This window comes from Eschrichtius robustus, chromosome 17 (assembly GCF_028021215.1).
Source record: "Eschrichtius robustus isolate mEscRob2 chromosome 17, mEscRob2.pri, whole genome shotgun sequence".
NCBI lineage: Eukaryota > Metazoa > Chordata > Mammalia > Artiodactyla > Eschrichtiidae > Eschrichtius > Eschrichtius robustus.
In genome coordinates, this window is record NC_090840.1 from 45,562,014 (window position 1) to 45,586,772 (window position 24,759).

The 24,759-nt window shown below is 46.2% G+C and overlaps 1 long non-coding RNA gene across 1 annotated transcript; it reads left to right on the forward strand.

Annotated features, from left to right (window-relative positions):
• LOC137750969 (uncharacterized) lies at positions 1 to 24,518 on the forward strand. The gene is made up of 3 exons (XR_011070662.1): positions 1 to 27; positions 11,147 to 11,292; positions 24,275 to 24,518. It is a non-coding gene; the product is annotated as an uncharacterized lncRNA (long non-coding RNA).
• The last annotated feature ends 241 nt before the right edge of the window (positions 24,519 to 24,759 follow it).

Genomic DNA, 24,759 nt, shown 5'->3' on the forward strand with positions numbered 1-24,759 from the left:
GCCTTGGAGCGGCCAGCTTGGAAGCGGGTGAGTGCCGGGGTGGGGTGGGAATCAGCTAACACACAAAGTTGTAGCTACTGAAACCGTTCAGACCAGGGGTCCCCAACTCGCGGTCCGCGTATCGGTACCGGTCCGGGGCCTGTTAGGGACCGGGCCGCACAGCAGGAGGTGAACAGCTGGCGAGTGAGTGAAGCTTCATCTGTCGCTCCCCATCACCTCCTGAACCATCCCCCATCTCCCCCACCCCCCGACCAGGTCCGTGGAAAAATTGTCTTCCACGAAACCTGTCCCTGGTGCCAAAAAGGTTGGGGACCGCTGGTTTAGAGGAAGATTTTTTTTTTGTACCCAGCAAAGACAATGTAAAGGTCATTGTTTCCAGAGGCAACTGAATAATACCAATGATTAAAAACATAGCTCGGCCTTGTCTCGACATCTAACACTTTCCAAAGTGTATTTCCAAATGTTGGAAGTGTTAATTTTCAAAACATGTAGAAGGAAGGGGTCCTGTTAAACCTCAGAAGTGAGGGCCCCAGTGGTGGGGCAGAATGTGGACTGTCCTGGCCTCCTCCCCATCCTGGACTGCCCCACGCCTCCTCCCGGGCTGTTCAGACAGCGTGAGTCCTGTGGCCAAGATCAGCAGGTATTTTGCAGAATCAGGTTACCTGGTCATGCCGGGGCGGTGCTAGGAGCTTAGCCAGCTTTGGAGATGGTCCGTTCTGGAGTTCACCGGGCGTGATTACATGAGGTAACTGCCTGCGGATGTGACCAGCTTACATGTGGGAAAGCACAAGTTTGCTGGAGCCTGGAGTCTTCTAGGCCCAACACGTTTTGACTCATCTAAAGTGAGCCCAGAGTCATGACCTCATCCTCAAGTTTGGGGTAAATTACATGCAGTCAATCTCTATGTTAACATTGAAAAGCCACTCTTTCAGGACCCTATTGCTGGTGTCTTCCTGGGCTAGGTCATTTCTACGGGCCTGTGAGGGCTGAGGCCCCGCCACCTCTGCAGGAGCCTGTGTTCCCTGAAGGGGAGAAGTGCACTGGCCCCGCAGGTGGGCACAGAAGGCTTTCTGGGGTGTGGCTAGGATCCAGAGAGCTTTGTGTTTCCCTGAAGAGCACATCTGTGCTCACAAGTGTACTTGTGTATAATTTGTGCAGTAGCTGTGACTACTTTATGGAGGTCTGTGTGGTTTTTTTAAAGCTGCCTTTAAAAAGGATCCTTTCAAATGACCATGCTCTCCTTCTCCTCATCAGTGCTGCTGTCCATAATTATTTGCAGGAAGCTCTTTCAGATAATCATCTACATGCCCTTTGGCCCTCATCCGCCAGCTGGACTTCAGCTCCATGGGGCAAGGCCTGCTCTGTCCTGTGTATCTCAGCACCAACAGCAGTGCCTGGCATAGAGTGGGCACTTGGCAGATGTTTGTCCAATGAATAATAGGAATGAATCCTATGAGATGACTCACTGTATTCATTTCCTGTGGCTCCTATAACAAAATTACCAGAAACTAGGTGACTTAAAACAACAGAAATTTGTTCTCTTACAGTTTCAGTGGCCATAAGTGCAAAGTCAGTATCACCGGGCCAAAATCAAGGTGTCAGCAGGGCTAACACCCTGTGGAGGCTCTAGGGGAGAATCTGTTCCTTGTTTCTTCTGGCCTCTGGTGGCTGCAGCATTCCTTGGCTTGTGGCCGCATCACTCCAATATCTGCCCCTGTGGTCGCCTTCTCCTCTTCTGTGTGTGTCAGATCTCCATCTGCCTCCCTCTTATAAGGATACACGTGGTTGGATTTGGGGCCCACCAGGAAATCCAGGATAATCTCTCCCTATCACAAGACCCTTAATTACACCTGCAAAATTCCCCTTCCTCCCTTTTTCTCTGTATAAGGTAGCATTCACAAGTTCTAGGTTTAGGAAGTGGAAATCTTTTGGGGGGCCATTGTTCAGCCTACCATACTCACAAAGGGGATATAAACCAACAGAAGGCCGGGCAGTCCCTCACTGAGCAGTCTGGCAGGGGGACACACATGTTCCTGAACACTGCTAATTCAGGGAAAGTGTCTCAGAGGACTCTGGCTCATGGGGGAGCCCTCATGCCCATATTTGGGGCCTATGTTACTATGAACACATGAGAACCAGGTATAACCATCTCCTTTCACCCTCAGAGTCTATGCTCTCAGCAGACCCACACTCGCCCACCCCAGAGCAGGTTCCTGCCCTGAGTCTCACGTGGCAGTTGCAGATGTCAGGAAAGGCAACCCTCCCCAGGACCCATCCTCAGGAGGACCCTGGTCCTAGGGCTCCCTGGGGTGTCTCTATGGGGAACCATCTCTTCCTGATCATGTAGATAAGTCGTCCTTCCCCTTGGCAGCAACCACATCTCTGCAGCCTGGTAGGTGAAGGGTGGGGGAAAGCAGCAGATAAGGGAGTAGTGATCATTTGGAAAGGTCAGATGCCAGATAAAGAAAGGTCAGATAAGGAGGAATCCACCCCAGGCTGTCAGGCTAAAGCCTACAGCAAGTTTTGCTTTTTGTGATCCCTGGGACCTTCGGATTCTGCTGCTACCCTCTGTCCGCAAACAAATGATGAAAAAGAAAGACTAAGAAAATAGGACTTGTTGTCTGGATTTAGCAGGTTTATCCATGCTCTCTTGCTCTCCACATCACCCTCCTACTGAATGCCCTGCCCCCAAATGGTTCCAAATAGCTTTCCAACCTATTGTTTAGGGACCTGTGTAATTGAGGTCTTTTATTCTCTACTCTCTAGATTTTCTCTAAATTTTCACTAATCTTATTGTTGCTCTGGCCGGGACTCCCAGAGTGAGTCCACAGGAAATGGTGAGACTAAAGCAGAGTGTAACTCTAGGATCTCTCTGCCCAGGTCCGTCCTAACACCCAGCCAGGGAGGAGCTGGGTTCAGGGGTGGGGTCAGCACACATGCACATCTTCCTTCCAGCAGGGCGGGCTCTCCTCCTCTCAGATGGGCTGCCTTCTCTGGGAGTGCTGCCTCTGATGCAAAGTCTCCATTCCTTTTTTTGTATTTCCCTTCAATCTGATTCATCCCCTGTGGGCAATAAGAGCCATTGTGGGTTGCCTGGCAGAGTTCTTTGTTTTTAGAGGAACTTGTTTTATTTATTTATTTTTTACATAATATAGGGTGTTTTTTTTTAAATTGAGGTATAATTGACATGTAACATTATATTAGTTTCAGGTGTACAACATAATGATTTAATATTTGTGTATATTGTGACTGGACACCACAATAATTTGAGTTAACATCCATCACAAAACATAGCTACAGATTTTTTTTTTTTAATCAGTCATCAATTTTATACACATCAGTGTATACATGTCAATCCCAATCGCCCAATTCAGCACACCACCATCCCCACCCCATCGCAGTTTTCCCCCCTTGGTGTCCATACATTTGTTCTCTACATCTGTGTCTCAACTTCTGCCCTGCAACCCGGTTCATCTGTACCATTTTTCTAGGTTCCACATACATGCGTTAATATACGATATTTGTTTTTCTCTTTCTGACTTACTTCACTCAGTATGACAGTCTCTAGATCCAGCCACGTCTCAATACAGATTTTTTTTTCTTGAGATGAGAACATGTAAGATCTTCTCTTTTAGCAACTTTCAAATATACAATACAATATTATTAACTATAGTCGCTATGCTGTATGTTACATCCCCAGGACTTATTTTATAACTGGAAATTTGTACCCATAATAGAGTTCTTACAGTTAAAATGTTGACTTTTATTCATCAAGAGTAAAAGAAATTTCATTGGCTAGATTTGTTTTGATGAGTCAGGGGAGGGCCTCAATTTAGAACAATTGTCTTCCAAAGATTTGGTAGGGGGTACCTTTTTGTTTTCTTTTCTTTGGGTTTTTAGTTTTGTTTTGTTTTTTGTTTTTTTCTAAATGAAGCTACAAGTACATTTGTGTCTTTGTCTAAACAAGTAATGCCAAATTCATCTTCAAACAGTGTGCTTGGGCTGCATTCATCACTGTGTTAGGGTTTTTTACATTTTTTAATTAATTTTTTTGGAGTATAGTTGCTTTACAATGTTGTGTTAGTTTCTGCTGTACAGCAAAGTGAGTCAGCTATACGTATACATATATCCCCTCTTTTTTGGATTTCCTTCCCATTTAGGTCACCACAGAGCACTGAGTAGAGTTCCCTGTTGCCTGGCAGAGTTCTGAGTGGAGAATCAGGTGGCCTCAGGTGTCCTTCTGCCCTGGATCGCTGAATTTTCACAGATAGGACAGCATCTCTGGGCCTCCGACTGCTGTGGGACAGTGTGAAACAGGTTTATCAACAAGGATCTTTCTAGTGGTGCTACTCTAAGCCTCTATGGTGTTAGAATTGGCTCAAGGACCCAGTTTGGATCTCGAAGTTTAGGTTTATTCCGTATTTGCAGCCCTCTTTAAAAAGCAGGTGGCACATGGCTCTGCATCTGTCTGAACTTGTGATCATTGTGTTTTATTTGTTCCATGACCAGCAAAGGACTGGCTTAGGCCTTGCATTTCAGAGAGAGGGGACCAGGCTCCCTGGGCACACTCAAGTGTGGGGGGCTGGCAGCGGAGCTGAGGAAGGGGGTGAGGTTGGAAGGCTGCCTGCAAACTCCCCTCGGCACCACCCTCTCTGGGCGGATCTCACATCCTTTTGCTGGGGAGAAGAGTCTGAAGGGATATGCCAGGAGGTGGCTGTTATAACAAAACGCCACAGAGTGGGTGGCTTAAACATCAGAAATGCATTTCTCACAGTGCTGGAGTCCGAGATCAGGTTGCCAGCATGGTCAGGTTCTGGTAAGTGTTCTCTTCCTGGTGTAAACAAAAAGAACAATGTTGCTCATTATCCTGTTATACAAAGGGTTAAATCACAACCCACTGCAGTCACCCAGGACAGTGTGCCCTGAGGGGCATTCAGGAGTGAGAAACTGCATGAGGCACTCTGTGTTTTGGAAAAACAGGCCCCTACCCAGTTAAGGGGCATTTCTAAGGAAGAATTTCAACGACCCCAGATTCTTGTGTCTTCCATGCTAGACAAGCACATTAACTTCAGATATCTGTTCTTTGTGATTAGCGGTCATCTTTTACCAAGATGTATGCTTGACTAATTGTTTTTCCTAGCCCCCAAATTCATTTATATACTGGCTCCTCACCTACCTCTTCAGAGTAGTTCCTCAGAGCTAGCTCACAGCCTGATTCCTGGGCTATAGTCCTCAGTAAGGTCCCTGAAAATAACTTAACTCACAACTCTGTTGTTTTTTTCTTTCAGTCGACACTGGTTTGCAGACTGTCTCCTTTTTACTGTGTCTTCACATGGTGGAGAGAGAGATCCTCTCTCGTGTCTTTTTCTATAAGGGCACTAATCCCATTCATGAGCGCTACACCCTCATGACCTCATTTGAACCTAATCACCTCTCCAAGGCCCCACCTGCAAACGCCATCACACTGGGGATGAGGTATCCACATATGAATTTTGAGGGGGACACAAGCAGCACTGTTCTCAAGGGGCAAGGTGGCAGCGTCTCTCCTGCTGACCACAGGGCCAGGTGTCTGCTGGCAAGTCTGGGTGTGGACAAGAGGGTGTGTACAAAGGGGGCTTCCGCCCCCAGTCTCTTCCCTGGGAATAAGCTTGCCTGTGCAGAGTGGCTCACATTTACACGTGACACCTTTGTCAGATCCACTGTCTCTCCATTCTCCCCAAATCCCCCTGAGCTCCTCCTGGGTGCCACATCCTGCAGTAGTAAGAGGAGGAGGTGAGTCAGTCCTGGAGCCTGCCCTCTAGGGACTCTTCCTGGTAGGGAAGACCCTCTGGTGATCCCTGTGTTGGGGGGTCCAGCAAGAGAAGCTGTAGAAGGTTTAGACTTGACCTTTTGATATTTTTGATATGCCATGTTCTTTACCACCCAAGGCCTCGCCACAGGCTAATCCCTCTGCCCAAATCCCCTTCTCCCATTCACCTGGTGAGCTCCTACTTATCTTTCAGGTGCCCATGAAAGTCTTCCCTGAGGCCCTCCCCGTCATTATTTCAATTCCTCTTGACATCTCTTAGCTTTGTTTCCTTTTCCTCTCCCTCCCACAGGACGGAGACTGTGTCTGTCATGTTCCTTGTCATATCCCAGTGCTTGGCACATAGTAAGCAGGCAGTACATGCTTAATGGATCATTGAAGGAAAATGTTACACAGAGGAGACACTGATTAACTTTATCAGGAGCGAATCAGGGAAGGCTTTCTGGAGGAGGTGATGACTAAAGGAAGAAGAGAAGTTTGCTGGGTGTTCTAGGCAGTAGGAACAGAAAGTTCAAAGGCCCAGAGTGGTGACATCATATGGAAGGTTGGTGCTGTCAGGATGCAGATGAAAGAGCTGCAGGGGCAGGGTCTGCCCATGGAAGACCCAGCAGGTGTGTTCAGAGCTGGGGGATGGGAATTAGAAGGGGCACAATGCCACTGCCCTGGAGTCTGTGTTAGGTGGATTGACGGCCCCCAGGCTGGAGCAAGGAGGCCAGTTAGGAGGTTACTGTGATGCACCAGGAAAGAAACATAGGCCTGAACCCAGGGAGCAGGTGTAAGGATGGGGAGGGGGGATGAATTTGAGGTTTCAAGCTGGAACCCCAGGGCTTGATGACTAATCCAGTGTGGTAGAAGGAGCAGTGGAGAGTGGAAGGTCATGCCACTAACCTGAACCACAGACCCAAGAAGAACAACAACTTTGAGGAAGTTGAGGTGGGAAGGTTTAGATCAGTTCTGATTTAGACACAGCGAGTTTGAAGATCCTTTGGGACCTCATGTAGCAAACGGTTTTATATTTGAGTCCAGAGCTTGAGAGAATTCAGAGCAGGAGGTGTAGATTTGGACTCCTGGACATATATGTGGAAATTAAAACCATAGGGATGAATGAGACTGCTGGGGAGAGGGTGTGGAGTAGGACCAGAAGTCTGGGCATAAAACCCTTGGGGAAGTAAAAACTCAAGTTACCTTCAGAGGAAGAGGACCCAGGAGAGGACACAAAGAAAGGTCTGTCCGTCTATCCTCCTTGACATAAGTATGTGGTCTTTCCTCTTCCAAAGAGTGGATCTTGACAGTGGAAGCCAGTGGTGGTAACCTCATTCCCCTTGTCAGTGATTGGTTTAGGAATGGACCTGTGACCCATCCTGACCAATGAAACGTGAGAGGAAGAGTTCTAAAGGGCTTCTGGGAAAGGTTTCCTATTCTTAAGACAGAGGCAAGGGTGAGATGGTTCTATTTTACCTCTGGACTTTGTCCAGTCTGCATGGGATACCGGAAACAGTTGCAGCTATCTGTGATCATAAGGAAACCCAGCCTAGGGAGCAAGTCCACATGCCAAAGCTGGCAGAGAGGAGAAATGGAAAGAACTGGAATCTTTGATGACATTGGTGATCCACTATCGCAGCCATCCCTGGAATCCACTCTTCCACCGAGCCTTTTCCTATGTGATGTAATGAATTTTATTTTTGTTTTGGCCAGTTTAGATTAGGTTTTCTGTTACTTTCTACTAGGGTAACCAAGGGAGGAAAATATTTCAGCGGAGTCACACTCCTCAAAAATTCGTTATGAAAAAAATCTAATACTGTCAATTGGATTTGGAAGTATGGTGGTCAAAGGGCAAATTCAGTAGACAGATGGGCTAGAAGGCTGACCAAAGAGACTAAAATGTGAGTGGGAGGTGCGGAAGTAAAGACTGTAAGTGTAGATTGAAACAAACCCCTGGTCAGAAGACCTGGATTTTTAGTAAGTCAAGGATAGGCTATGATGTGATAACTAACAAACGCCAAGCCTCAGTGGCCCAACACACACAAGCTCTGTATTTTGTTTTTGTTTTTTCACTTGTATGAAGTCCTCTGTGGATCAGACAGCTCTCTTCCAGCAGTGTCTTGGGGGCCTGGGTTGTTTCAATATTGTGGTTATGCTGTCTCAGCGTGAGAACTCTGTGGTGACCATGGCAGGTGAAGGGAGAGCTGAGGGGACATTCAGGGCGCTTTCTCCGCCTTATCCTGCTAGTTACACTTGTAACTCTTGCTCCCAGCCCACTGGACAGAAGTGGTCACATGGCCCTGTCTAGCTACAGGGGAAATTGTGGGGCACACATGGATATGTGGTGAACATCAACTGTGTTTGCTGGATCTTAACTTTCTGAACTTTACTTTTTCCTCAGTAAAATAAAAGATCACCCAACTCACACAGGGTTGTGAAAATCAAACAAGATACGGAGGACCTCCTTTTTCTGTTGTCTTCCATGATTCTCTTTTGTCTTGGTTTTTCCATGCCTGTATAATCTGGGTGTTAAAAATAAATCCCACCTACTGAACACCTACTATGGTTAATGGTAATAGCTAGGATTTATTGAGCGCTTACTATGAGTCAGGCACAATTCCAGGCACTCTCCATACATCAGCATAGTACTGAACACACTGTTTTCTCCATTTTGGAGGGAACTCATGCCTAGCATGGTGTCTGGCACACAGAAGACCTTCGATAGATGTTTGGATAAATTCAGCAACTTGTTCAAATCACAGATCTAGCAAGGGGCAAAGTGACCAATGGTCCCCCGAAATACATCTAGGTCTTAATCCCTGCAACCTGTGAATGTCACTTTCCTTATATGGCAAAAAGGGCTTTGTCATAATCCAGATGTGATTAAGTTAAATTTAATCCAGATGTGGTTACGGATCTCAAGATAAGAAGAGTATCCACGATTATCCAGGTGAGCTCCAAATGCAATCACATGTATCCTTTTAAGAGGAAGGCAGAGGGAAATTTGACACACAGAAAAGAGAAGGAGATGTGACCAGAAGGTGGAGATTGGAGTGATGCGGTCACAAGCCAGTGAATGCCACCGGAAGCTGGAAGAGGCGAGGGATGGATTCTTTCCTTCCTTCGAGGCTCTGGACAGAGTGCCACCTTCTCAATTCCTTGATTCCAGCTCAGGGATACAGATTTCAGAATTTTGGTTTCCAGAACCACGAGAGAATAAATTTCTATTGTTTGAAACGACCCAGTTTTTGGCAATTTGATACGGCAGCCACAGGAAATTGATACACCAGGTTTGGGCAATGGCCCAGGAACACCTTAGAGTCTGCAGTCCTCTGATCTCTGCCACCTAGAAGGTCAAGAAGGGGTTCCTACGGGCCCCTGTGCCTGCAGCAGAGACAGAGGAGGAGGCCGAGCTGCACTGGGGTTGGTCTGAAAGAAGAGTTTTAAAAAACGGTCTATAGACTCCCAGGAATCAGAAGTTGAAAGCCATCCATCCAGAAACGCTTATTATGCACGTGCTGTGTGGCAGACCTGCTGGGACTACAGATTTAAGAAGACTTGGAATTGGGTGTGGGTGGATTCATGCTGTTGAGGATGAGGCGAGGGGGTCCCGGGACTGAGCTGTGGGGGCGGAGGCATCCCCAGGCCTGTCCTGCTGGCCCTGCTAAGGGGGCAGGCGCCTGGCCAGGAAGGGCCTGGAATCTGAAATCTCCTTCACCTGAAAGCAGATGCAAGGAGTGTGCGTCCCGAGGTGGGTGTTTGGTTCAGGTTTCTCAGGAAGTCAAGACAATGGCGGTGGAGGAAAGTGGCCTGGAGTCCTGTCTGACCTGGAAGGAAGTGCGCGGGGTGAAGCGTGGAGAGGCCAACCTCCAGGAGGCCTGTGAGGCCTGCAGCCAAGGTGTGGGGTGCAGGGGAAACAGCAGGCGGAGGCTGCCAGCCACGGAGCTCGTGGGCCGCCTCTCCGGGGACAGAGACGGGGCTCCACTGGAGCCGTGGTTTGTGGTCACTTTTGGGTCTGCTCGGCCCGAGGGAAGGGAGTGCTGCCCCCTGCAGACAGAGGGGCCTCTGGGCCTCGCCACTACTGCTGGGCGTTGACCTTGGGCCTGAGGGTTTGTGGACCTTGGTTGTCACGTGACCCTGCAACCTGGGGCTGGGAACGTACGTGACCTCTGCTGGGAGGCCGTCCGCGGGCACACCGGACTGGAGGGCTCCACTGGGCCGACCCACAGGATCAGCCGAGAGGGGCCACGACAGCGTCTTCGATTTTATGGAAGAAACAGAGCTCAGGGAAGAGGGAGGGCGTCCTACCAAATCAGGAAGAGACAAAAAGGGGGAGGTTAGCCAGGAAGGGGGGCTGGGATACTGGTCAGCGCCCAGCAGCTGGAACATTCCAGCACTTTCCTGAAAGAGAGCTCCCTCAGGGAGAGAAGTCCCATTCTGTTCAGTTTTTGAGGGGGGCACTTTGAGAGCGTGACATGGTGGAGACAGTCCCTGCTTCTGTGGTGGTGGGGCTCTCGGCCTCTCCTCTTTTCTAGTCTCTCTGCTTCTCTTTGTCTATTTTCCCTTCCTGTCTCCTCTCCCTTCTCCTCTTTTCTTCTCCCATCCTTTCTTTTCTCTGTGTATGGCTCCTAGACTCTTCGTGTCTCTCTTTCTGACCCCTGCTGTGTCTGCATCGATCACGCCCCCCGGAACACACACACACACACACACACACACACACACACAGTCTGGCTTTATTCGGATCACCTCGGCTAATGGGCCAGCCAGGACATCACAGGAAGCACCTGTGCTCTGACACGGCCCAAGCACATTTTTTCTATTTTCTCATTTATACTTCCTCATTCACATTTTCCTTTCTGCAGACTTGCTCACAACATCATCTGAGACTTTCTGGTCCCTTCACATATCTTCATCTATTTTTATCAGCAAGCACCCAAACTTCTTCCTGGTGCCTCCCCGCCCCCTCGCAGCCTGCAGAGAAGGCTCAGCTCCCTGGGGCCCAGGTGGGTCAAGAGGCTGCTGGGGGATGGGCAGCAGGCAGAGAGGTCTGGCTCCTCACCTGGACTCCTGAGAAGCCACTCAAACAGGAGGAGATGATAATCTCCCCTCAGCTCTTAGCCTCCCCGGGGCTGCTCCCTCCTGAAGTCCAGGAGCCCTTCTGGAAGCAGGAGAAGAATTCCCACATGGAGGTTACAGAGTTCCCCATTAGCACATGATTTAGAGCTGGGATACCAGAGGGGCAGCCCAGGTCCTGCTTCTATTCCTGGTGACCCCTGGCAAGTCACATAATCCCTTAGAGCCTCAGTATTTTTAGTCTGGAAATCAGGCATTTTATTTTGCTCTACCTCCTGCACAAAGGGTTCTGCGTTGTGAGCTACCTGTAAGGGTGACGACAACAAAGACAAGGATGATGTTGATGACAGCACTTGCCACAGACTGTGCGCCAGGCCCTGTCCTAGGTGCCTTAATGCATGAACTCACTGGATCCTACAACAACCTTCGAAGTACGTACTGTTATCATCTCTGTTTTACAGATGAGGAAATGGAGGTGCAGAGAGGTTAAGCTACTCGTCCAAGGTTGCACAGCTGGTAAGCAGCTGAGCTGGGATTCAAACTCAGTATTCTGGCCCCAGACCTCACACCCCTGTGATTGAGACTTCCATGGTCTGGAAGAACAATGTTGCGGCTTCTCTCCCAGTACGACAACAAGTGCCCAGGGGGAGGGGATCCAGTTTGCAGAAGTGGTCATCCAGGTCCTGAGAGCGTGTGGCCGTCTCCACCTTGGCCATCTCCTGAGGGCGACGCAGTCACTGGGCGGAAGGGAGGGGCTGTTCCGGGGCTCCAGTAACCTTCTGTGTTTTTTCAGTGCAGTCTCTTCAGGCTTTGTTACCACAATACATTTATTTTTGGAGAATTACTATTACCAGTTTGACACCGCAGGCCTCTTATTTGTCAGCCCCATTCTTTCTGGTTTACGTTTAAGTGTGTTGTGTGTTGACTCCACTGCTGCTATCTTTGCTTCTTTTCTAAAAACGGTATTCGAGTGGGAAGCACTGTGTATTCACTCACTTCTTCAGCAAACGTGACTTCCGTGTAAGGACGCTGTGCTGATTGCTCTGGGGGACATCGAAGATGAAGTCGGTGTGGCCTTTGCCCTCAAGAATCTTCCAGTCCAGGAGTGACAAATAACATGCATGGAGGTGGCTGTAATGGCACATGGATGCTGTAAGAGCATCGCCACCAAAGTCACGGCAGGACTTCGGACAGCTCTCAGGGAAGTCTTTTTAGAGGAGATAGTGGGTAAATAAGTTATGGCACAGAGATCCCAAAACACGATAGTCTATATAAGATCAATCTTAGGATATAATTTTATTTCCCTCTCCCATAACAGTGCAGATGCAGGTGGCACTAGTCTGGTGGGACAGCTCAGCTCCGCAGGGTCATTCAGGGACACAGTTTTGCTCTGCGCTGTTGCTTTGCTCCACTGTCCTGTTGGGTATTATCTTCATCTGTAAGGTTAAAGCTTGGTCACTGCCGCATTGACCTCCCACCTTGTGGCAAGGGCGAAGAGAGGATGGAGGAACAAACAGATGCTTTAAGGCACAGACCCAGAGTGGCTCACCTATCCTGTTGGCCAGAACTTGGCCATTTGGCCACATCTAATTACAAAGCAGGTTGGGAAATGTAGTCTATAGCCAAGTGACCAAGTGTCCAGCCAAAAGTTCAATGTGGAAAAAAGAGATAATGGGGGAATATAATCTATATCTCAATGACTTGGGCCTTGGCAAACGGACAGGATATTGTGGGGAAGGAATTGGAGGGGGAGGGCATTCCAGGTGGAGAAAATGGCAGAGGGGCGGGAAGGTGCATGATGGATTTGGAGAAAGGGAAGATCCAGCATACCTGGGGTGTGGGATTTATGTAGAGGAGCCTGTGACCCACGTTTGGGTAGAGACGGGGCAGGCTTCATCTCTTTAATAGGCTGCTCAGTCTTCCCATAGAATGTGGTCCTCGTTAAAGAATCTTCTTTAATCAACCACACAGGATGTGGGCACCATCCGCCTTACTCAGGAAATTTAATTTTGAACTGACAGCGATCTAGATTCTATCACAAGTTGGCTCCCCAAGGGTGTGTTACTTTCAACAGTGATTTTTTTTTTTTAAACATCTTTATTGGAGTATAATTGCTTTACAATGGTGTGTTAGTTTCTGCTTTATAACAAAGTGAATCAGTTATACATGTACATATGTCCCCATATCTCTTCCCTCTTGCATCTCCCTCCCTCCCACCCTCCCTATCCCACCCCTCTAGGTGGTCACAAAGCACCGAGCTGATCTCCCTGTGCCATGCAGCTGCTTCCCACTAGCTATCTATTTTACGTTTGGTAGTGTATATATGTCCATGCCACTCTCTCACTTCCTCCCAGCTTACCTTTCCCATATTTGGGATTCTTCATTAAGTTTTTACATTGGTTTTTGGATTCAGAACACATGTATTTTAATAATAATGTTTGTGCTTTAGCTCATATGTTATTTGTATTTTTGACTTGCTTTCCCAAAATGGCCATGTTGTCTTTCAGAATTTTCATGATTTCTGCTGGATTTCTATGTGATTTACTAAACAAAGGAAAAATTTTTTCAGGCATAGAAATCTCTTTCTGCAGTATGGAATGCTAAAAACAAACAAATAAACAACGTATTTATGAATAAAAAGAGAATCAACCAGATATATCTATTAATATGATGCTACTCTGTCCTTGGCATTCAACACTTCAACAAATGTTGATTAAGGCACTATTGGCAGGCATTGTGCCAGGTACTGGAAATACAGAGAGAAGAGACACAGTCCCAAACTTCAAGGAGCTCACAGTCTGGGGCAGGGTGTAGGGGTGTGTGACACATGGAGCAGATAGATAAGTAATAGGCATTTACGATATAATGTGTGTTGCGAGAGACAAAGGGCAAGATGCTATGGGGGCCTGGAGAGGGAAGGTTGAAGAAGGCCTTCTGAAGGAGCTGAGTCTTCAAGGTTGAGGAAGGGTTAATAATGTGACGAATGGCTAGAAGAATGCTCCCAACAAAGGGAACAGAATATGCAAACGCATGGAGGAATGAAAGAGGGCGGGGCAGAGGTGGCTGGGAGCTCAATCAGCTACACAGGGCTCTGGTTCAGGGGACGGTGGGAGCATGGCTGGAGTGGTAGCTGGGGCTGGTCACATGGGCCTTGCAGCCACCCCGAGGAGGATGGTCTTTGGCCCAAAGGGTCTGTGCACGTGATTAGATGCGTATCTTAGAAATGTCAGCTGTGTCAACATAAACCGGGCAGGGAAGGGACAAAGAAGGGAACATGTTTCATCATTTCAGCTGAGAAATGATGTGGCTTTAAATATGTGAAGACAAGGTGGACATAAAGAGGTGGAGAGAAATTTGAGGTATATTAAGGAAGGACGGATAACAATTGGTGAATGACTTGGGGGTAAAGGAGAGACACCTGTCAGATGTTGGATTGGGTGGCTACTCACGCAGATGAAGATTACAGGACGAGGAGCAGGTGAGGGATGGGAGATGCAGAGTCTGACCATGGAAACATTGAGATATGGGTCAGGCGGTCAGATGTGCAGGAGGAAGAGAGACTTAGGAGTTACTAATGTGCAGGTGCTGGTTAAAGACAGGAGTGTGTTCAAACCTGGTGAACGTAGGATAATGCACCTGCTGTGTTGTCACACATTTTATTCAGTAAGAAAAAAGAAAAAAAGCAGCTTATGGAAGGCCTACTGTGGGCTTGGAACCTTCACACTTATTCATCTGGCCTGTGAGGAAGGACCTGTTTAATGATACCTGGCCTGGCTGGAGAAAGGATTTAAGTCTGTAGGTATCACTATCAGCCTGATTTTACAGTGAGGTTCAGAGGTGTGAAATGAGCAGCTCACAGTCAGGCTGCACAGAAGGTGGCAGAGGGGGATTTGGAGCAGGTCTTCTGTGGCCTGGTCTTCACTGCAACTGCCTTTCGTGATGTGGGTGACCTTTAAGCAGGAGATACTTAGATGGGGTGGAACACGATGATCACAGGGGCGGGATGAGTCAGTGGGGTGAGGGCAAGCCGACCATGGCCTTGACCCACACTCATGTACTGGGTTCTGCATCTGGTACACCCCAGGGAGACTCTGCACAGTGATCTCCTGGTGACATTTGGAGAGGGCTTGGCACTCATTATACCATCATTGTCGGAGCGGGAGGCTCTCTGCCTCTCTTGGCCCTCAGCATCCCCTGTGGTCCTGGCTGCTGGATGGGAGGCCTGAAATGAGCCCAAACTGGCCAGGGCACATCTGTCGCTGATGGGAAGGGAGGTTCACCAGCATTAGGTTTTGAAAGGTGTGAACAAGGGGGTGGGAGGTGGGGAAAAAAGAGGAGAGGGTACTTAATTACTGACATTTATTTAGTACAAGCTTAGTGTAGTAGGTTGAATGCCCACTCCTCACCCGGCCCGCTCTGCAAAAAAGTCCAAGTCCCAACCACCGGTACCTGTGCATGTGACCTTATTTGGAAAGGGGTCTTTGCAGATGTAGCTAAGAACTTGAGATGAGGTCATCCTGGATTTGGGGTGGGTACTAAATGCAGTGACTGGTATCCTTATGAAAGAGAGGAGAGGGAGATCTGACCACACGGAGGAAGACAGCGTGAGTCTGGGAGCAGCGATTGGAGTGACGCTGCCACAAGCCATGGGACACCTGGGCTACCAGCAGCTGGAAGAGGCAAGAAAGGATTCTCCCCGAGAGTCTTTGGAGAGAGCACAGTCCTACCAGCATCTTGATTCTGACCCAGACTAATTTCAGACTTCTGACCTCCAGAACTGTGAGAGAATCAATTTGTGTTGTTGTAAGTCACTGAGTTTGTGGTAATTTGTTGTGGTAGTCCCAGGAAACTAATGCAGCTGGCAAACACATGGCAGGCAAGTACCTCCTTTGCCCCAGGCAGACATTAATAATCATTATCAGAGTTCTTCCCCATAGAACCTGACACCACCTCCATCACGTCCACAGGGCCCTCCAAGCAGCTGCTACCCCTGACTGGAGTCAACAAGCTGGATGAAACCTATTGGCATCCTTGCTTCAGTGCCTACCGGCAGGCATGGCACTGGCAGTTCAGGAGAGGGTCTGGCAGGGTCCCTGTTCTCAAGGGGCTGAGTCTTGGCCTGTGGGTGGGCGTGTGGGGTGTGGGCAGATCACCTCTGGAGCATTAACAGCCCTTGATAGTCGTTGAACATCTGCTCAGGCCTACCTGGACTCCTCTCTGGGTCTCCTCTGGCTCCCCAGCAGCCCAGCAGCAGGTCTGCAGACAGCAGCCCAGAGTTGTGGCTTTACCCCTGTGAGGTGATTAATTCACCCACAAAGGCTAAGCAGTGAAAACCACCACAAAGCCTAAGCAGTGAAAACCACCACTTGAGCCAATATGATAAGGAAAATGCACCAGTGCCTAGATTTAAAGGCTATGAATTCCTGAGGAGGCCTCCTTAACTCTTTCTGGAGTCACAGAGAAAGACAGCACAGAGGAGGTGTGACATGGGACCTGGGCTTGAAGGAGGAGTGGAAATTATCTAGGTGTGGAGGAAGAGAGGAGAAGTCATTAAGGCTGCAGCCTCCCCTCCACGGGGGACTTCTTATCCTTCTGTCAAGGCTGATTGCTCACCCAGGGCACTCTTTCTACTTTCCTTCCTTCTTCTTCCCTCCTTCCCCCCTTCCCCCCTTTTTTCTTTTTTCATCCTAGCCCTCCAATTACTTGCATCAGAATCATTGGCTGTACTTATAGACTCCTGGGCTGCATCCCAGACATAATGAGCTAGAATCTCTGAGGATAGGACCTAGGTATCTGCATTTTTAACACCTTCCCCAGGTGATTCTGAAGCACCATCAACTGGGAATGATTGTATGTAAGGGTACTTCCAACATAGCCTACCATTGCTGGCCTGATACAAAGCAGGTGTGTGTGCTTTTCGGTGGAGCCTCGTTCTCGACTTGGGAAACTCGTCTCCATATCGAGGCTTCTTGGCTCAGAGTCACCCTGCGCTGTGGGCCAGTTTTGGGCAGGCTGAGCACAGGGGTATAGCACTCGGTGGCTAGTCTGCGTTTTTTGTTTTTCCCTGTAAAAACAGGTACAAAGTTTATTATTAGAGACATAGCAGAACAACAAGTGAGAGAGCACACAGAGAAACAGTTTAGTGAAGACAGAAGCAAGGCAGAGATGCACACCAGGAGAGAAAGGGTGTGGGCGTCCTCCTTAATGAGGGGGAGAGCCCAGTCTGGGATTTGGTGAGAATGGCTTTGCTACTCATTAGCTAGACGGTCTTAAGCGAAGCTCTTTTCTCATCTGTAAAGTGGGGCAGTGATAGAACCAACCTCAGTGGGTTGTCGAGAGGGCTACGTGAGGGTGGGTACGCACAGGACAGTTCCCAAAGCAGAGCTCTTGTTTGTTTTTATATTTTGTTTTTAAATAATGATGATCAAGAAAACTAACATATCATATCCAAAAGGGAGAAAACCTGATTGAAATCATCACTACAAAGCCCAGTTGATGGACTTCCGTGGTGGCGCAGTCGTTAAGAATTCGGCTGCCAATGCAGGGGACACGAGTTCAATCCCTGGTCGGGGAAGATCCCACATGCCGCGGAGCAACTAATGCCGTGCGCCACAACTACTGAGCCTGTACGCTGCAACTACTGAAGTCCTCGTGCTCTAGGGCTCACGTGCTGCAACTACTGAAGCCCGCACGCCTAGAGCCTGTGCTCTGCAACAAGAGAAGCCACTGCAATGAGAAGCCCACGCACCGCAACGAAGAGTAGCCCCTGCTCTCCTCAACTAGAGAAAGCCCTTGTGCAGCAACGAAGACCCAGTGCAGCCTAAAAAAAAAAAAAAAAAGCCCAATTAAAGTTTGGCTTTCTTGATCAAAGCGGTGAGAATAGGGTCAAGTATGCCTGAAGGTCAGCAGTGATTCTCAGTAGATTACACATCAGAGCCACTGTGTTCACAAACATCAGTCCACCCTGGTTCCACCCGCCCCCCCACCCCCTCATTAAACTGGAATCTCTAATGAGGAGGTGTTTGCATTAAAAAAAAAAAAAAAAGCCCTTTCCTATGGTAAGAATCACCTGGAGACATTTGTAGAAATATCTTTCTTGACTTCTGGAGATTCTGCTTTAGAGGGTTGGGGATGGGTTCTGGAATTTGCATTTTTAAACAGGTGCTTCTTTTTTTTTTAATTGAAGTAAAGTTGATTGTGTTAGTTTCAGGTGTACAGCACAGTGATTCAGGTTCTTTTCCCTTATAGGTTATTACAAAATATTGACTATAGTTCCCTTGCTATACATTAGGTCCTTGTTGGTTATCTATGGTATTGGCACAAAAACAGACATAGAAATCAACGGAACAAGATAGAAAGCCCAGAAATAAACCCATGTACCTATCATTATTAATCTACGACAAAGGAGGCAAGAATATACAATGGAGGAAAGACAGTCTCTTCAATAAGTGGTGCTGGGAAAACCGGACAGCTACATGTAAAAGAATGAAATTAGAACATTCTCTAACACCATATACAAAAATAAACAGGGGCTTCTTTTGAGAAGTTAGGGAAGCACTGGTTTAAGGCAAGCTTGACCTGTGGGAGAGAATTTTTGGCGCCATCTAACTAGTCAGAAGCCTCCTCTACTATCTGCAATTCTTTTTCTTTTTAAATTTTTATTTATGTTTTGGTCGAGTTGGGTCTTCATTGCTGTGTGCAGGCTTTCTCTAGTTGCAGAGAGCAGGGGCTTCTCTTGTCGTGGAGCATGGGCTGTAGGCACACGGGCTTCAGTAGTTGCAGCATGCGGGCTCACGGGCTCTAGAGCGCAGGCTCAGTAGTTGTGGTGCACGGGCTTAGTTGCTCCGCGGCATGTGGGATCTTCCTGGACCAGGGATCGAACCCGTATCCCCTGCATTGGCAGGCGGATTCTTTTTTTTTTTTATATTTATCTTTATTTGGTTGCACCAGGTCTTAGTTGTGGCTCGCCGGCTCCTTAGTTGCAGCATGCGGACTTCTTAGTTGCGGCATGCATGTGGGATCTAGTTCCCTGACCAGGGATTGAACCCATGCCCCCTGCATTGGGAGCGTGGAGTCTTAGCCACTGGACCACCAGGGAAGTCCCGGCAGGCGGATTCTTAACCTCAGCGCCACCAGGGAAGTCCCACCTGCAATTCTTTGTGATGGCACTGAAACCGTGTAACTCAGATTGGGACTTGAACCCATGGTCGTTTTTTTTTTTTTTTTTTTTTTTTAACATCTTTATTGAAGTATAATTGCTTCACAATGGTGTGTTAGTTTCTGCTTTATAACAAAGTGAATCAGCTACACATATACACACGTTCCCATATCTCCTCCCTCCTGCATCTCCCTCCCTCTCACCCTCCTCATCCCACCCCCCCAGGCGGTCACAAAGCACCGAGCTGATCTCCCTGTGCTATGCGGCTGCTTCCCACTAGCTATCTATTTTACATTTGGTAGTGTATATATGTCCATGACACTCTCTCACCCTGTCACATCTCACCCCTCCCCCTCCCCATATCCTCAAGTCCATTCTTTAGTAGGTCTGTGTCTTTATTCCCATCTTGCCACTAGGTTCTTCATGACCTTTTTTTTTCCTTAGATTCCATATATATGTGTTAGCATACTGTATTTGTTTTTCTCTTTCTGACTTACTTCACTCTGTATGACAGACTCTAACTCCATCCACCTCATTACAAATACCTCCATTTCATTTCTTTTTATGGCTGAGTAATATTCCATTGTATATATGTGCCACATCTTCTTTATCCATTCATCCGATGATGGACACTTAGGTTGCTTCCATGTCCTGGCTATTGTAAATAGAGCTGCAATGAACATTTTGGTACATGACTCTTTTTGAATTATGGTTTTCTCAGGTTATATGCCCAGTAGTGGGATTGCTGGGTCATATGGTAGTTCTATTTTTAGTTTTTTAAGGAACCTCCATACTGTTCTCCATAGTGGCTGTATCAATTTACATTCCCACCAACAGTGCAAGAGTGTTCCCTTTTCTCCACACCCTCTCCAGCATTTATTGTTTGTAGATTTTTTGATGATGGCCGTTCTGACCGGTTTGAGATGATACCTCATTGTAGTTTTGATTTGCATTTCTCTAATGATTAATGATGTTGAGCATTCTTTCATGTGTCTGTTGGCCATCTGTATATCTTCTTTGGAGAAATGTCTATTTAGGTCTTCTGCCCATTTTTGGATTGGGTTGTTCGTTTTTTTGTTATTGAGCTGCATGAGCTGCTTGTAAATCTTGGAGATTAATCCTTTGTCAGTTGCTTCATTTGCAAATATTTTCTCCCATTCTGAGGGTTGTCTTTTGGTCTTGTTTATGGTTTCCTTTGCTGTGCAAAAGCTTTTAAGTTTCATTAGGTCCCATTTGTTTATTTGTGTTTTTATTTCCATTTCTCTAGGAGTTGGGTCAAAAAGGATCTTGCTGTGATTTATGTCATAGAGTGTTCTGCCTATGTTTTCCTCTAAGAGTTTGATAGTGTCTGGCTTTACACTTAGGTCTTTAATCCATTTTGAGTTTATTTTTGTGTATGGTGTCAGGGAGTGTTCTAATTTCATACTTTTACATGTACCTGTCCAATTTTCCCAGCACCACTTATTGAAGAGACTGTCTTTTCTCCACCGTATATGCTTGCCTCCTTTATCAAAGATAAGGTGACCATATGTGCGTGGGTTTATCTCTGGGCTTTCTATCCTGTTCCATTGATCTATATTTCTGTTTTTGTGCCAGTACCAAACTGTCTTGATTACTGTAGCTTTGTAATATAGTCTGAAGTCAGGGAGCCTGATTCCTCCAGCTCCATTGTTCGTTCTCAAGATTGCTTTGGCTATTCGGGGTCTTTTGTGTCTCCATACAAATTGTGAATTTTTTTGTTCTAGTTCTGTGAAAAATGCCAGTGGTAGTTTGATAGGGATTGCATTGAATCTGTAGATTGCTTTGGGTAGTAGAGTCATTTTCACAATGTTGACTCTTCCAATCCAAGAACATGGTATATCTCTCCATCTATTTGTATCATCCTTAATTTCTTTCATCAGTGTCCTATAATTTTCTGCATACAGGTCTTTTGTCTCCTTAGGTAGGTTTATTCCTAGATATTTTATTCTTTTTGTTGCAATGGTAAACGGGAGTGTTTTCTTAATTTCATTTTCAGATTTTTCATCATTAGTATATAGGAATGCAAGAGATTTCTGTGCATTAATTTTGTATCCTGCTACTTTACCAAATTCATTGATTAGCTCTAGTAGTTTTCTGGTGGCAGTTTTAGGATTCTCTATGTAAAGTATCATGTCATCTGCAAACAGTGACAGCTTTACTTCTTCTTTTCCGATTTGGATTCCTTTTATTTATTTTTCTTCTCTGATTGCTGTGGCTAACACTTCCAAAACTATGTTGAATAATAGTGGTGAGAGTGGGCAACCTTGTCTTGTTCCTGATCTTAGTGGAAATGGTTTCAGCTTTTCACCATTGAGGACAATGTTGGCTGTGGGTTTGTCATATATGGCCTTTATTATGTTGAGGAAAGTTCCCTCTATGCCTACTTTCTGCAGGGCTTTTATCATAAATGGGTGTTGAATTTTGTCGAAAGCTTTCTCTGCATCTATTGAGATGATCATATGGTTTTTCTCCTTCAGTTTGTTAATATGATGTATCACGTTGATTGATTTGCGTATATTGAAGAATCCTTGCATTCCTGGAATAAACCCCACTTGATCATGGTGTATAATCCTTTTAATGTGCTGTTGGATTCTGTTTGCTAGTATTTTGTTGAGGATTTTTGCATCTATGTTCATCAGTGATATTGGCCTGTAGTTTTCTTTGTGACATCTTTGTCTGGTTTTGGTATCAGGGTGATGGTGGCCTCGTAGAATGAGTTTGGGAGTGTTCCTCCCTCTGCAATATTTTGGAAGAGTTTGAGAAGGATAGGTGTTAGCTCTTCTCTAAATGTTTGATAGAATTCGCCTGTGAAGCCATCTGGTCCTGGGCTTTTGTTTGTTGGAAGATTTTTAATCACAGTTTCAATTTCAGTGCTTGTGATTGGTCTGTTCATATTTTCTATTTCTTCCTGGTTCAGTCTCGGTAGGTTGTGCATTTCTAAGAATCTGTCCATTTCTTCCAGGTTGTCCATTTTATTGGCATAGAGTTGCTTGTAGTAATCTCTCGTGATCGTTTGTATTTCTGCAGTGTCAGTGGTTACTTCTCCTTTTTCATTTCTAATTCTATTGATTTGAGTCTTCTCCCTTTTTCGCTTGATGAGTCTGGCTAACGGTTTATCAATTTTGTTTATCTTCTCAAAGAACCAGCTTTTAGTTTCATTGATTTTTGCTATTGTTTCCTTCATTTCTTTTTCATTTATTTCTGATCTGATCTTTATGATTTCTTTCCTTCTGCTAGCTTTGGGGTTTTTTTGCTCTTCTTTCTCTAATTGCTTTAGGTGCAAGGTTAGGTTGTTTATTCGAGATGTTTCCTGTTTCTTGATGTAGGCTTGTATTGCTATAAACTTCCCTCTTAGCACTGCTTTTGCTGCATCCCATAGCTTTTGGGTCGTCGTGTCTCCATTGTCATTTGTTTCTAGGTATTTTTTGATTTCCCCTTTGATTTCTTCAGTAATCACTTCGTTATTAAGTAGTGTATTGTGTAGCCTCCATGTGTTTGTATTTCTTACAGATCTTTTCCTGTAATTGATATCTAGTCTCATAGCGTTGTGGTCAGAAAAGATACTTGATACGATTTCAATTTTCTTAAATTTACCAAGGCTTGATTTGTGACCCAAGATATGATCTATCCTGGAGAATGTTCCATGAGCACTTGAGAAAAATGTGTATTCTGTTGTTTCTGGGTGGAATGTCCTATAAATATCAATTAAGTCCATCTTGTTTAATGTATCATTTAAAGCTTGTGTTTCCTTATTTATTTTCATTTTGGATGATCTGTCCATTGGTGAAAGTGGGGTGTTAAAGTCCCCTACTATGATTGTGTTACTGTCAATTTCCCCTTTTATGGCTGTTAGTATTTGCCTTATGTATTGAGGTGCTCCTATGTTGGGTGCATAAATATTTACAATTGTTATACCTTCCTCTTGGATCGATCCCTTGATCATTATATAGTGTCCTTCTTTGTCTCTTGTAATAGTCTTTATTTTAAAGTCTATTTTGTCTGATATGAGAATTGCTACTCCAGCTTTCTTTTGATTAACCCATGGTCTTTTAACTGAGATCACACACCTGGTCTCAGGACTTAATGAAGCTCAGGTTCTTGACGTCTCATGGTAGAAAGAATTCAGTGAGAGACAAAGTGATGGGTAAGAAGTGGATTTATTTAGAGAGAAACACACTCCACAGAGTGTGGACCATCTCAGAAGGCGAGAGTGGCCTCGAAATATGGCAATGGTTAGTTTTTACGGGCTGGGTAATTTCATAGGCTAATGAGTGGGAGGATTATTCCAATTATTTGGGGGAAGGGGGTGGAGATTTCCAGGAAGTGGGCCATCGTCCACTTTTTGGCCTTTGATGGTTGGCCTCGGAACTGTCATGGTGCTGGTAGGTGTGTCACTTAGTTTATGCTAATGTATTACAATGGGCGTATGATGAGGCTCAAGGTCCACTGGAAGTCGAATATTCTGCCATCTTGGACCTAGTTGGTTCTAACCAGTTTTTGTTATATCCTATGGCTATGTCATTCTTTTAAAGGCTGTGTCCTGCCCCTTTCCTCCTGTTTCAGCTCCACCTCCAGCCAGGAGTCTGGAAATACTGTTCATGGTGTGGAGACCTGAGAGTTGTGTTTGGAGATTACAAAGCATAAAACCTTAGTTGGTGTGTGTATGTGTTTATACAAACAACACACTTCTGAAAACTACCTAAGATGATGGTAGAAAAAAGGATTGGCTAAAATTGTAGAAATTGGGGACTGAGATAGTGCTCAGAGAAATATTACCTCTAACACTAAGTAAAAACAAAAGGATGAGGGGATACGCCCATGGACAGATGGGGAGAATTTACGACTCGATCCTGAATGGAGGGTCCTGCAGCTGAAACAGGGAGTCCCCACTTCAGTCACCTTCCAAGATTGTGCAGCTTCACTGACTACTTCCACCTGAGAATTCTGGGAGCACTAAGCTTCCCCATGTGCTTCAAGCCTAGAAAATGATAGAACCTGTCCTACTACTTGTGGGACAAGGAGGGGCCTGGTTAGCCAATCTTAGCAAGACATGAGCCAGGGGGAGGTTAAGGCTTTCTCTCCCTTCCCTCTCCCCTCTCTTTAGAAGGACCACTCTCCTCATCCCAGGCCCCTCCTGTCTGTCTCTCCCCGGGCTGGCTGCCAAGGGGATGGCTTTGCTCGCTGGACCCCATGCCGCTGGTGCCTTAGGTTTTCTGACATGACTTCTGTTACAGGAACTTCAAAACAACTTGAACAGTATCACGCTCAAATAGTCCCATTTTGAGGAACCATCCCTACTAGGCATGTTGAAGTTCGTAATGAACCAGTGCTGGATTAACAGCATTCTTCCAAGACAAGGATCACCAGACACGGCAACAATTGAACAAGCCCTTGGAAGATGATTTGTGAAAACAAAACAACAGCAATGAGAATATGGTACAGGTCTGTGAATGTACTAAAAACTACTGAGTTGTGCACTTAAATGGGTGACTCATATGGTGTGAGAATTATATCTGAATAAAACTGTTACCCCCCCTCCCGCCCAAAAGTAGAAGAATTAAAAAAGTAAAATGGAGATAATGATTTCCTGAAAAGGCAGTTTCTCATTTGAAGACATAATGACCAGCCTGTGTGGGACTTGTTTTTCTCTCCTATCCTGTTTAGAAAATATCAGCATGTGATCATCCATCAGCACCACAGAATCTGACCCACCCCACCT